Consider the following 13,815-nt stretch of genomic DNA (forward strand, 5'->3'; position numbering starts at 1 on the left):
GCATGACTGACCTCAACCTCCAGGTCCTCCTCCCTCCCCCAGAGGCCATCGTGGTGGGAAGAGCAAAGTCCTTCATTAGCATAAATTCAGGCACGATCCCAAAGGGCTCATTCTGAATAACCAAAGGCACTCCCACCAACTCAGGAAAGTCCAAAGGTTTTAGGAGCTCTTAGACGGGAACCAGGGACAAAGACTAACTATTTTTTTATTACATCAGAGTATCTAATAACATAGTTGTTGCTATATAGTACTCAATAAATAACTGCTGAAAGAATGAACAAAAGGGTAGGTAACAGAATCATTCACCAAAATGGGGAATACAGGCAGAGAAAGAAGTCGATGGGAAGAAAGGTGGTGGTGAGCTATGTTTTAGACACAATGCATTTGAAGCACCCAAGGAACCGAGCAGACACTCAGATAAAGGGTTGGAACTCAGAAGAAAGGATGGAGCTCCAGGTATGGACAGGCAGATAACAGGACTTAATCATGGCAGCTAAAACTAAGTGTGGAGATGACTGTCCTGGAAGACAGGGTAGAGTCAAAACAGGGTAGAAAGAACAGCCCGTAGGGACAGAAACGTTTAAGGATAAGGAGTTTTCAAAGGAGACTGAGAAGACCTAGATGTAAGAGAAGGGAGAACACACAGGGCAAGAAGACAGAGAAAGCCAAAGGAGTAGACTGTTTCTGCAAAATGTGTCGAATGTCACAGAAAGGTCAACAAACTGATAGGAAATTGTGCACAGGAAATCAGCGATGGAGGAGCAGAGGCAGAACCAGACTGCAACAGGTAACAGGAACAAAGCACCCTACAGACTACTCTTCAAGAGACATGGCTGTTAGAGGAAGACGTGAGATGCCAATAGTACAAGGTCAAGGGGGCCAAACCTGAGTGGGTGTGAAGGAAGGAACAGAGGATGGGGACACAGAAGACACAAAGCCAAGCATAATTCAGATTGGGGCTCTTAGATGGACATCAAACCCTTCTGTATGCGCCTACAAGGCCCTGCGAGGGCTGGCCTTATCTCCCTCTCCAATATCCTCAGGGCAGCCATGGTGGCCTTCTACTCAAGTATACTGTGCTCCCCTGATGCCACAAGCCCTCCCACGTGCTGGTCCCTCAGCCAAAAAACTTCTTTCCTTTCCTGATGAACTCCTAGACATCCTTCAGATGCCAAGTAAATGTCACATCTTCCCTGGACTCTAAGACTAGATTAGGTCCTCTTGGACACATTATTATTATTATTATTATTATTATTATTATTATTATTATTGAAGTATAGTTGATTTATAACATTGTGTCAGTTTCAGGAGTACAGCAAAATGATTGTTTATATATATATATATATATATATATATATATATATATATATATATATATATATATATACACACACACACACACACACACATACACATATACATTCTTTTTCAGATTCTTCTCCACTATAGGTTATCGTAAGATATTGATTATAGAAATCTGTGCTATACAGTAGGTCCTTGTTGTTTATCTATTTTATATATAGTAGTGTGTATATGCTAATCCCAAACTCCTAGTTTATTCCTTCCCTCCCCACCCCTTTCCCCTTTGGTAACCACAGTTTGTTTTCTATGTCTGTTGGATGCTTTCTTTATAGTACTTACAACAGCTAGAAATCATTTATTTCTGTGACTTGGGGGAGGAAAGGTATGTATGTCTGTCCCAGTGAGATATAAATAGAGTGAAGACATGAACCTGTCACCACTGTGCTCCTCGCTCCTACCACCGCACCTGCAGACAGCAGTCAAACGGGATACAGCTGCGGCACGAATAAGGCGAGTGAGCACAGGGGAGTATGAGTCTCAGAGGAAACAGAAGAGGACAGCAGCCAGAACAGGGGAAGGGAAGGAGACACCTACCTCCTCCTCCTCCCTCTTATCTCAAGAAGCAAAGAGTAAGTGCGAATCGGATAGATTTACAAGAGCTCCCTGGGAAGAGGGCAGCAGGCCCAGACAGGAGGCAGAAGTGCTCCTGAGAGAGTGAAGGCCTCTGGGGAGGAGCAGAGGGGCTTGAGGAAAGGGGCGAATTTGGTACAATGTCTGTGAGGAATGGAGAGAAAAACAGAAGGACACAGTTAAGTGGGTAAGGACAGAAGTCCACAAGTTCGTAGGGTTTTCTTCAACTGGCTTTTAACAGCACAAATACAGGAAACAGAACACAGATAGCTGTGCTGGTCTAATGATGGAATCCGTGGGGCAGAAATGACAGAAGAGACAAGAGGGCAAGGAAACAGGTGATGTGACCCAATCTGAGGTCCCAGCTGTACATGGAAGGAAATGAAACTGACAATCTGAGATAAAAGGAAGAAAGCCCAGGAAATAGAATTTCTGAGGGGAATTGTAATCAGAACGTCTGAAATAAATTACACTGCAGAAATATAATTTTAAAAATAAGTGTGACATTTTCCCAGATACCGGAAGTTCTCATCACCTAATGCTATTGGTCTCTTAGAACAAAACAAAACAAAACAAAACTATTCTCAAAAATCAGCCCGTGCCCTTTGGAAAAAGGTCAAGTTGCTATCTTTCCTGGAGTCTAATTTTAAAAAGCAGCTGGCTAGAGAAAGGATATCCCTTTCTAGTCCCAACTTTTCCATAGCACACATGTTTTTCCAGCAGTTTCAGGTGAATCGTAAGTTAAAAAGCCTCCAAACATGAGCCAAGAGAGAATGCTAACATACCTTTAGGCATGGAAAAAAAATCTGAGAAAATCTACAGTTACAGAAAGAGTCAATATAATGCCCACAGTTAGTGATCAAGCCAGATTACAGATGAGCATCCCAAACTTCATTCTATCACAAGATAGTAAAATATATTTTGTTTTTAAAGGAACAAACAGGGGAGAGGGTATATAGCTCAGTGATGCTTATCATGCACGAGGTCCTGGGCTCAATGCCCAGTACCCCCACTAAATAATTAATTAATAATAAAAGTAAATCAAACCCTAATATATATAAATAAATAAATAAATAAATAAATAAATAAATAAATAAATAAATAAATAAATAAATAAATAAATAAAATGAACATTTAAATTTTAAAAGTAAACTTTATTGAGAAGAAAGTTCATATATACTTTGGGTTGCTTTGCTGGCTTTGTATTGTTTTATTAAAGACTATCATTTATAAGAAAACAGAAGGTCACCATCAGCCCCTTCCTGTATGACCACTGTGTACGATGAGTGTGTTAGGCATGCATTTGGCCTGCCTGGCATTCTTTCTTCTCATAATTGACCCCACTTTCCCTCCTTCTGCTCATTCCAGAAGTCTAGCTACTACTAACTTCACCAACTGGTACAAAAGGTGAACCAAGGCCCAGGACAGGCAATGAGAGGCCTGCATTCCCCTGGAATGGTGGGAATGGTTCAGGTGACAGGTTCAGGCACGTGATCAAGCCAGGCCAATCAGAACCCTTGGACTAGACAGTTTCGTGAGTCAATACATCTCTCTTTTCTCTCAAGACAGTTTGGGCTTCTTCCACTTGCAAATGAAAAAGTTCAGACAAATACAATTATGACTAAGGAAAATGATAGCACTGAACTTGCTTCTAATACAGCCCTTTCCTTCCCTTCATATCACTTTTTTTTCCTCCCCACCCAACTCCTTTAGGATAGAGGAATACTTAAACTTCGCACTGAGTATTTACAACGTCACCATGAAACAGAAAGCTAATCTAAGAATAAGGATAGCCCCAGATAAATTACACTGTGATTCAACTTCCTGATATTTAGACATTAAAGTTAAGAACTTGAAAAGAACATGCTGGAACAGACCTCAAACTCACACCCTACACAGTTGCAGTGTCATTTTTTTCATGAGATCAAAATGTTGTATGTATGTGAAGGGCAATAGATCCACTGAAATTCTAGGCCACTTGGAAGTAAATTCAAAATCTCTTCCTTTCTGTTCTCGCTCAGCTAGAGATCTGACCTGGCTTAAGAGAGGTCAGAGGCGGCATCCACATTTGCAAAATGGCCTTTCCAATAAAATTGTGATTACCCGCATTAGATTAAATCCATGCACTTCTGTGTTGCTATCCTTAATTTCTGATGTTGTTGTTATGTGGAGAAAATAATTAATTCACAACTTCCTCAGACGACAGTCAAGAATTACAAGAGACAAAGTAGGACTATAAAAAGAATATAAAAAGAATATGGCTTAGATCAGAGTAAAAGAACCTGATCTGGCTTCAAATAAAATGTGTGTTGGGGGGTGAGTAGGGGAGCGGTAATCTTAAGAATATATAGGAGGACTACACACAACTCAAGATCAGGATGCAACCAGGCCCAGAAAGGACTGGAAGAGAAGGTTTAAAGTCTTCAGAGTCTCAGGTAGTGTTCTGTCTTTCTGCTTCTTTCTGGATGTTTGCCTTAGTCTCTCCAGCCACAAACCACCCTTCTCTGTCCCCAGACACAGCAGCAGAACCTCACTGCCTACAACTTCCAAGGTTTACATTATGGCCCATGAACACATTAAGGTCAAAGCCCTCTCTCTTGGGCCCAATGTCAAATTTCCAGGAAAGCGACCCTGATTACTGGACTAGCTTGGGTCAGGTCCTCAAATCTGGTTCAATCCTGTGTCTTCTGTGGGAAGGAAGAAGCACTGGGGAGTGGGTGTGCAGGTTAGAGGATAGTTTTTTGAGGGATTTGTGTTGAGTCAGACACTCCAGAAGTTCCCAGTACACAGACCCAGCGTTGTACCCTGGTTTTCTCATCATCAAAATAAAGGAACTGGCCACCAAAGTCCATTTTAGACTTTTGCTAACAGTCTAGAGTTTAACAGAACTTAAGAGAATTAACTAAATTTAAGAAATTAGAAGCTGACTAGCATTTGCCACTGTTTTAGGAGTTCATGTCAATAAGGAAGTACAAGCTAAAAAATGATAAATTCTAGAAATTAAAATTGTCTTTTAGAAATATGATGGTCTACATGAGAAACTCAGGAGAAATGAAAAAAATCATAAGCTCTTGGAGAGCTGAGACCTCTGTCTTGGTTCAAGGCTGGACACCTAAAGCAATGCCAGGCACAGAGCATGTGCTCAAACATTCACTGAACCACTGACCGAACTCAGAACTTCCCAAACTAGTTCTTTACCATGGGTTACAGGTGTGCTCAAGGTACTGATGCCCTCAGGTTCCGGGGATAATGCCTGCCATTAGTACTAATTACTAGGACTAATGCAGTACAAATTTTATGTAATACCACAAAGGTTGAGAAGCACTAACTAAATGACCAAGAACTAAAAATTCTAGCAAGGTGGCTGGTTACCAAGTAAATCTGTATAAGGCCAATAAACATTTAATAAATGTTCAAACTCACTAGTACCAAAAAAAAAGCAAATAAAACTGGCTAAGATTTTTTGAGATGGTTTTACCCAGTGCTGGTAAGGAAACAGAAAATAGGTACACACTGCCAAGGAAGCATGCCTTTAAGGTTTGGAAATATATTCCATATTTCAAAATATTAAGTGAAAAACATAGGCTACAAAACTCTATATACCTGAGGTTATAAACTGTCAAGGCAACAAAGACTGAATTCAGTCCTCAGGTATGCTTTGTTTGAACCCTAGTGTCTTAATAAAAATTGTGGCCCACATAAATATCAGAGATTTCATGTTAAATCCATATTTCTAGATTTCCAGCTTCTCTTGAAGAACTGGAAGGTGTAGTAACACCAAGATGCATCCTCCCAGGGCCACAAATGTCTAGGCTGACTGGCCCTGGGCTGCCCCATCCATGGGATCATCTTCAGCACCCAGAATCCCTAACATGACTTCCTGTCTCCCCGACTGAACACACCTAACCTTCTCGGTAATTTGAGCAAGCAGACCCCTCACAGGGTAGGGCTGGTCATTAACTCTGGACAGTGAGATTCGGGGTATGCTTTTTCACTCCGTTATCTGTATTTTCAGCAGTTTTCTTCTATAATCATGTATTGCTTTTGTAGTAAGAAAGAGCATGTTATTTTTTAAATTACCAAATCACAACTGCAATGTCACTTCATCTAATGAGGTTAAAACAGCTAAAGATAACAGATAATGACTATGGTTTAAAACTAATTGAACTAAGGAAGTAATGTAAGGTTACAATTACTGCAGTATTTCCCTCCTTTCAACACTAATTAAAACAACAGATTGGACAGACAATAGTTGCATTTTACAAACTAGATCTTCTTCAAAGTGAATAGCTTCTATAGACACTCAGTTCATAATACAGCTATTTTAAGGATTCACATCCATATATTTAAAGTTTCTTTCATCAAAAAAAGTAAACAGAAAAATCTCTCCTATCAGAAATCTAAAGTCATAACCTGAATTAAATTGTTAATTAATGAATAATGAATTAAATTTAAAAGTTAAATAAGTCTTGATCTTTAGTTTACACTGTTTTATTTGATAAACAATAATAGTAGTTTTATGGGGTTTTCTCTTCCTCAGAGAACTTTAAAAAGTTTGTGCAAATCACCATTCATCTCACCCTATCCCCCAGACCTCAAAGAGTAAATCGATTACCCTCATGGTAAAGAAAAAGTACAAGGCTAGGTAGAAATGTCAGCTTTCAGGGGAAGGGTATAGCTTAAGTGGTAGAGCGCATGCTCAGCACCCAAGAGGCTGGGGGTTCAATCCTCAGTACCTCCTGCAAGCAGAAATCAATGAAAAAACCTAATTACCTCCCCCTCATAAAAAGAAATAATGCAAGAAGGTAACTGAGGTTTGGTCAATTCAGCATTTCTCTCTTGCTCTCTTCCAATCCACTCCCACATGATTCAGAGTGATCAATTTAAACAAAAGCAAATCACAGGACTCTCCTGCTTAGAACTTACATTAGCTCCCTCCTTCCACTGACTCTGGATAAAATCCAAACCAGCCTGTCTCCCTTATGCCTCACCTGTCTCTCCCTTGCTCATTTCACTTGGGCGACTCAGGCCTCTAGATAATCAGGGCCTCAAACACTAATCTATTCACCATGCCAGCACATAACTGCTATGTGTCCACCATGCACCACACACTGGTTTAGGTCCTGAGGGTACCAGACACTGTTCTGGGTCCGGAGGGTAAGACAGTGAGCATCATAGACAAAACTTTGTGCCTCCTGGAGTTCAGACCCCAGTTAACCCCTCTACCAAGTTCTCTTCCTCCTCAAGTTCTCATATCATTTAAAGAATATTAAAACAGCAATTGTAATGACTATATCTCAAGGCATCTGAAAATACGTAGTACTATCTATAATAAACTGCTTATCATTTACTGACTTTAATATTATTTATCGTAAGTGAAGGAGAAAGGAGAAATAAGGGAGGGGGACCTTTACGCATTGAAACTTGGTATGTACACCAAAAATGGCACTAATTTTTTTGGTCAACTTTTCAAGGTTTTTCTCATCACTAGCTGTACAGCTTTTATGTCAGTGACCAAAATGCAGTACTCCAATTCTGCAAAAGTAGAGTAGCTGAGTTTCAAATGATTCCAGAAACTGAAAGATTACTTGCTTCTAAAATCTATTATCTTAAGATTACAGCAGAAATGAATTGATTTTTATAAAACACTGAAGCTACATCGAACATTCTTATTGGAGCTAATGCACAGGAATGGGGGTATGTGTGTGTCTATACAATGGCTTATAACACAACACGTTACCCTGGGTAGAATAAAACTGCTCAGGGAATTTGCCTCAGAGAGAGGTGATTAGACACACACACACACACACACACACACAAAATGAATGGCTCCAGTGGCATCTTATTTCCAAACTTTTATCATAAGAATCAGTATCCTCCTTAACCAGGTGGGTGAAAGATCACTAAAAGCCACTTGGCTTGGTCCATTTCCATGAGCTGTATCTGCCAATCACCAGAAGGACTTGAAGATGAAATGCAGGGATGAACAATATCGTTCTTGACAGAGGAACACGTCAAAATGTTCACCAAAGCACAGAGGATCAAAACCTGGCCCTCGTACATTAAGGAGAGGACATTTAATTTTAACTACGGACAATTAAAAAAAAAAAAGTTTGACCAACTGCTCTGACCTTGTCATTTTCACATTCAAATGCAGCTGAATCTAAAACTCCATCACATCCCTCAGTTCACTTTCTGCCTCTCCCACTGGATGAGGAGTATAGTGTCCTCAGTACCTATTCCCACCCCAATTGGGTGGAGCCCCAAGCTACCCAACAGTGAGAATGGGTTTTGGTGACCAGCTTAAAACTGAGCCGTGGCAGTCCTACCTCGCTGGGCAGCACAAACTCAGGCCAGAGAGCTGAAGCCAAAACAATTTCACTAGCGCTCTCTCTGGGCAATAAGCTAGTAAGGTGAGCTGCCAATTATTAATTCTACTAGAAAAAGGTTAAAAGAGCAATGATAAATTCAAGCAGATTAACTTGCTAGAAATTCACCTTGTTGGGGGCTACAAATGTTAGCAACAAAGCTTTAGTGCTACTCGATTTTTTGGTGGGGGAAGTAATTAGGTTCATTTATTTATTTTTAGAGGAGGTACTGGGGATTGAACCCAGGACCTTGTGCAAGCAAAGCATGTGCTCTACCACTGAGCTATACCCTTCCCCCCACATTTATTAATAGAAGGGCTTTTTTAAAAGGATCTCCCAGTGGGTCAGTGACATCTCTCTACAGTAAAGCTTTTGCATTCCTGAAGTGAACTCCCACCGGCCGCTTCAAATCTCCAAACTGGCCAACGTGGAAATGTTTGGAAAGATTCCCGGCTGTCTCCTGGATCAGACTTCTGTATGTTGTCTTGTGTTTCCAAGGCAAGTCCACACCACAAGTAAACTGCCTTTTCAAATTTCACTAGTCTTCTCTGCAACTTTAATCCTGTCTCTCATGCAGGGGCACTTTAGGAAAACCACCACAGAGTAAAGGGTACCACGCTGCTTTGAGAGGTGAACGCTAAACAGTACATGAGGCTTATTTGTGATCTAATGAATGCAACTAACTCCTCAATGAGAGGGATTCAAATCTGTGCCCCATCTAATTCATAAATTAATACACGCTGGGGAACTGCTAGGTTACTCCAAAACAGAAATCAGGAAAGTAAAAGGAAGCCTTTTTACCTAAAAGGTAAAACATGTCCAAGAACTAGGCAGTCCAGCCCTGTGGCTGCAAGTCTGGGCTCTAAGTAACAAATCTGCACGACCACTTGCTGGTTCTCTAAATTGCTAACCAGCTGGTACCTCGGTTTCCAAGGCACATTCATCTTAAAAAAAACAAAAAAAAAACAAAAAAAAACAGAGTTTTGTGAAGATTAAGTGAGTTAACGCTTATGAAATTCTGTAAATGGACTTGATAAATGTTAGCCATCATTTTATTATGGGTGTATGAATTTTCCGACTTTCCATATCACACCACCAAACAGGTCACAATAACATCCCATTCTTCTCCCTAAAAACAATTCACTAAGTTTATCTCTGGTTAAGTCGTTCCCAAAAAAAAGGAGGGGAGAGGGAAAGGGAACTCTCATACACCATGTCAAGAGTGTAAACTGCTACAACCTTACTGACAAACTGGAAATATGTATCAAAACCCTTAAACCTTAGTATGTACTTTGACCCCGCAATCACACCTCTAGAAATGTGTCCTAAGGAAAAAAAATAAATAACCTCGCAAGTATTTACAGAGATGTATGTAGGACTGTCATTGCAGAGTTATTGATAATAGTGATGGGGAAAAGAAATAAACATGTCTAGTAGAAATAAACTGGTTAAATCATCACAGATTCATCAAATGAAGTATTATTTGGTTACTATTGTAACTGACTTCATACAGACATGAAAAGATTCATGATGTTAAGAAAAAAAATGCACAGGTCAATTGTTTTACCGTAAACACAATTCTTTAAAATGCAAGGGATAACACCTGATTAACATAAACTGATTACCAGTTTGGTTCTGAAATAATACTATGAAGCTGACAGTGATGACAAGATTTATCTTCATGTAGAAAAACACATTTACATCAAACTTGATGTTTCACTAAATACTTCTAATGTTTAATCTGGTTATTATAATAATTTTAAAATTATACATATTAGTATCAAGAAATTAGCAAGAGACTTCTTTTTTTAAGCAGTGGATTTCTACTACCATGAAGTGCAGTAGTACAAAAACTGAATGGACTAGCTAGAGTTTTATATATTTTCATATACCCCAATTTTTTTATCATCTTAACTATCACTTATTAAATGAACATGTCTCAAGAACTTATGCAAGCACTTAAAAGCATTAAATTCTACTGTAACTATTCCCAGTTTCAGTTGAAAAAACTGAGGTACTGAGAGGTTAGGTGGCTAGATCAAAGTCACAGACTATGTGTGGTCAAACCCAATATTCTCTAGAGATTGTGCTCTTAACTAACCATATCCTCAAATATAAACCAGAAATTGTTATTTATGGGGCCTATGCTGGACTCTGAAAGAAAGGAGTGAAGGTCATATTACTAGTATGAAAAATGAAATTGGAAAACATACCAATTTTCTATATTTTTTGGAAACCAATTTTTATTGCATTATGTTGGGCTTATCACAACTTATAGAATGACATTTTGATATGGAGATAACATAGTCATTTACCACTACCCCGTGCCTTAAATTTACATTTTGAGTCTAACCAAACATTTTGCTAGGAGCCTTCTTTCCAGCTTATCACTTGGAGCATTCTACACCTGGGAAAGGTTCTCTCCTTTCAGAGCCAACCAAACTTACAGAAATGACTGGAGTATAGCACTTGTGGCTCCTACTTTATAAAATCAGTGATAAGATTAATTTTACAAGTAAAGGTTTAAAGACGTGGCCTCACTGTGATTTAATTCGCTCATAAATATTTCACTGAGTTCTTCCAGGCACTATTCTAGGCACTGGGGGTACAATGATGAACCAAAGTCTCTGCCCTTCTGAAATGTTTATTATATAATGTTGGCATTACATATCCAAAGGTCATAGTCAGTTTTTTTATCAGCAGACTAAGGGATAAAACTAATTCTGTCACTTGAAAAACTTGCTCTCCTCTTCAGGAGATGGTCTTAGGACATGCTCAGAGAGAAGGAAGCACAATGCCAGTGGTTCTCCAACTTTACTGTGCAAGAAAAATTCCTGGAGAACTTGCAGGAAATCAGATTCCAGAAGTCTGATTCTGAAGTGATGTGACAAAGCCCTGTATTTTTAACAAGAACCTCAGTTAATGCTGATATAAGTGAGCTGAGGTCCAGACTTCGAGAAACCCACCAGTAAGTGGAACCATTCAGAAGAGAAAAGCTCTACAGCAGCGGAATGTGAACTGAGTAATACAAACCCAACAGTTCTGTAATAAATTCCCTATAATTCACGAATCTAGCAAACTAAAAAGCTGCATAAGAGTAAAGGGATTTACCAGCACCTCCTCCTTAACCTCCTTATAGGAGATTTGAGTTTGCCTCAATCTAGTTATTTAGGGAAAAGATGAACTTAAGCAGAGTTTTACTACCAATATTAGAGATAAACATTAAGAAAAAGGAAATTGCTAGTCAATTGCAGAAAATGCCAAGAAGGACAAACATTTCGCAGAACTAACTTGCTACCACTCATTTTATGCCCTATTTCACAATGCTTAGAATCTGAACAATCCACGGGGTTCCAAAGTACATCAAAAATGTGTTCATTTCCTCTCTTACTCAGGCGGAATAGTAATAGAGTTGTGAAGGTATCATGTGCCTCAGAAATTTCAATAGATACATTCTTATTTAAAGAAATAACCTTAAAAAAATTCTATCAGAAATGCTCCTTCAAGAAGTTTTTAAAATCGTTTTTAAACTATCCCAAAATTAGTGTCCCTCATTTCTCAGTTTAGATTTCTTAAAGTTTCTAAGGTCTTTACAAACCTCCTACAGCATGAATTCAGTATTTTAAAAATATTTTTTCTTTAGTTATAACCAAACATTAAAACATCATAAATGTTTCAGGTTAACTATTTAAAAATTTAAAACAAAAACACAGTATTTTGTTCTCAAGAGATAGGGAGAATCGTAACTCTGAGGAGTGCTTAATCTTCTACACCTTAAATCATCTAAAAATAAAGGTATCCCAACAAATTCCTTCTATTTCAGAGGTTAGGAGTAACACTGCATAAACCAGCTGGCCTGCTGGATCCATGGCCCCAGTTCCTGCCCTTAGATCCTGTCCACTACATAATCCATGAGATCTCTGAGCATGGTCTTCATCCTTTCAAAGGGATTAGTAAAAACTGCCTCCCGTTGACAGAATTGGAACTTTCCATACGCATTTTTTTTTTGGTATGGTATTTTTTATTGTACTTGTTTTTATTATCTGTACTTCTTGACTACGCAAATATTAAGAGCAGGATGCCAGCAGATAAACACAAAGAAACGCGTCTGTCCGGAGTCTGCAGATATTTAAAATTTCAGGCTGGTGCTGCCTTCAGAATAACACTGATGACGGCAAAGTTCTAAAGGAAACTTTCATATTAAGAGGCTATCAAAAATCTCCATAGCCTCCAACTCAACACAGAAGCTGCTAATTTATTTCTTCAAAAGCAAAGCCTTTAGTCTGAATCACAACAAAAGATGCCCATAGGAAATGTAATCTACGAAGTTGCTTTCTAATCCAAAGGCAAACAAGAAGTAAAGGAAGGCGCAATCCATTCCTCGTTGGTTTCCTTTTCCTGGGGATTCTGATTACATCTCCTTGTTGAAGCAAGAGCCCGCAATTGTACCTTCGGTCCACACCATGAAACCGTGTCTGTGCGTAAAGAGGGGAAAGGGAAGCGGCAGGCACCGGGGACACGCTCCCACTTAAAGCAGAGCCGCTCTCTGTTAAATACCATCAGAGTCAGACCCGGCAGGAGGACTCAGGGCCAAACGGCATTGACTGCCCTTCACTGACAGGGATTTTGCAGGCACACGAGAGAGAAAAAAAGGGATGAGCCGGGGACTCGAGGCTGGGGGAGAGAGGCTGGAGGCGCGACGCCGCTCCCTGCGAGCTCCGGTTCCCCGGGAGGCTGGCGGGGAGGCGAGGCTTGGCCGGCCCGCCACGCTCAGGCGGCCGAGGGCAGCGAGGTCAGCCCTGGAAAGCCCAACCACCCCCTGGCCCCATGGGGTCTCCTTCCTGGAGAGACCCCGCTCCGTCGGCCAGGGCTGCGGACGCCCATTCAATCCGAAGTCCATCCCGCGGCCGCCACCCCCTCGGTCTGCCGCGGAGCCCCGGCCTCCCGGAGCCCGCCAGCCGGCCGCCCCACCGCCGCCTCCGGTAGGATGGGAAGGACAAGGCGTAGGGGCAGCGAGTGCCGCGCCTCCCGGGAGCGCGGCAAAGGGTGAAGGGCGCCCAGAGGGACGCGCACCCGACCGCGGGACGGGCGCCCCGGGCAGCCATCGCGCCGACCCCCGCCCCCGCCGCCTCCCGGGTCCAGGCCGCCGCGGTCCAGCCCGCTCCTCACCTCATCTCCAGGCGGGTCCGCGCTGCCGCCCCAGGCACAAATCAGTGCAGCTCAATCGACTCGGGAAGGGACGCAGGAGCCGCAGCCCTGCACACCATCCCCGCCCGCCCGCCCGCCTCTCCGTGCGTCCCGGAGCCCGCTCGGGATTCTCCCTCGCGAGCCGCCGTACTACGGAGCAACCAAGCTGCGCTCCCTCCCCTCTCCTCCGCTCTTCTTTACCTCCTTCGCTCCCTCCCTCGCTCCCTCGCTCCCGCCTCTCTCCTCATCTCCCTCATCTGCCTTCCCCGCTCCCATCCACCCCTCCATCTCCGCCCACGGGTGGGTGGGGACAAAAATCCTGCCAATC

The 13,815-nt window shown here is 41.4% G+C and overlaps 1 protein-coding gene across 4 annotated transcripts in view; it reads right to left on the reverse strand.

Annotated features, from left to right (window-relative positions):
- ITSN1 (intersectin 1) overlaps nucleotides 1–13,612 on the reverse strand; it is a 189,631-nt gene extending 176,019 nt beyond the window's left edge. For 3 of the 4 annotated variants that reach the window (XM_074360299.1, XM_074360269.1, XM_074360207.1), the window contains exon 1: nucleotides 13,470–13,609. The gene's annotated coding sequence lies outside the window, so the exon portion shown is untranslated. Of the gene's footprint in view, nucleotides 1–13,469 lie in introns of all 4 variants that reach the window. The other variant, XM_074360306.1, reaches the window with a different exon arrangement.
- Nucleotides 13,613–13,815: the final 203 nt, after the last annotated feature.

Source organism: Camelus bactrianus, chromosome 1 (genome assembly GCF_048773025.1).
Source record: "Camelus bactrianus isolate YW-2024 breed Bactrian camel chromosome 1, ASM4877302v1, whole genome shotgun sequence".
In the NCBI taxonomy this organism is placed as follows: domain Eukaryota; kingdom Metazoa; phylum Chordata; class Mammalia; order Artiodactyla; family Camelidae; genus Camelus; species Camelus bactrianus.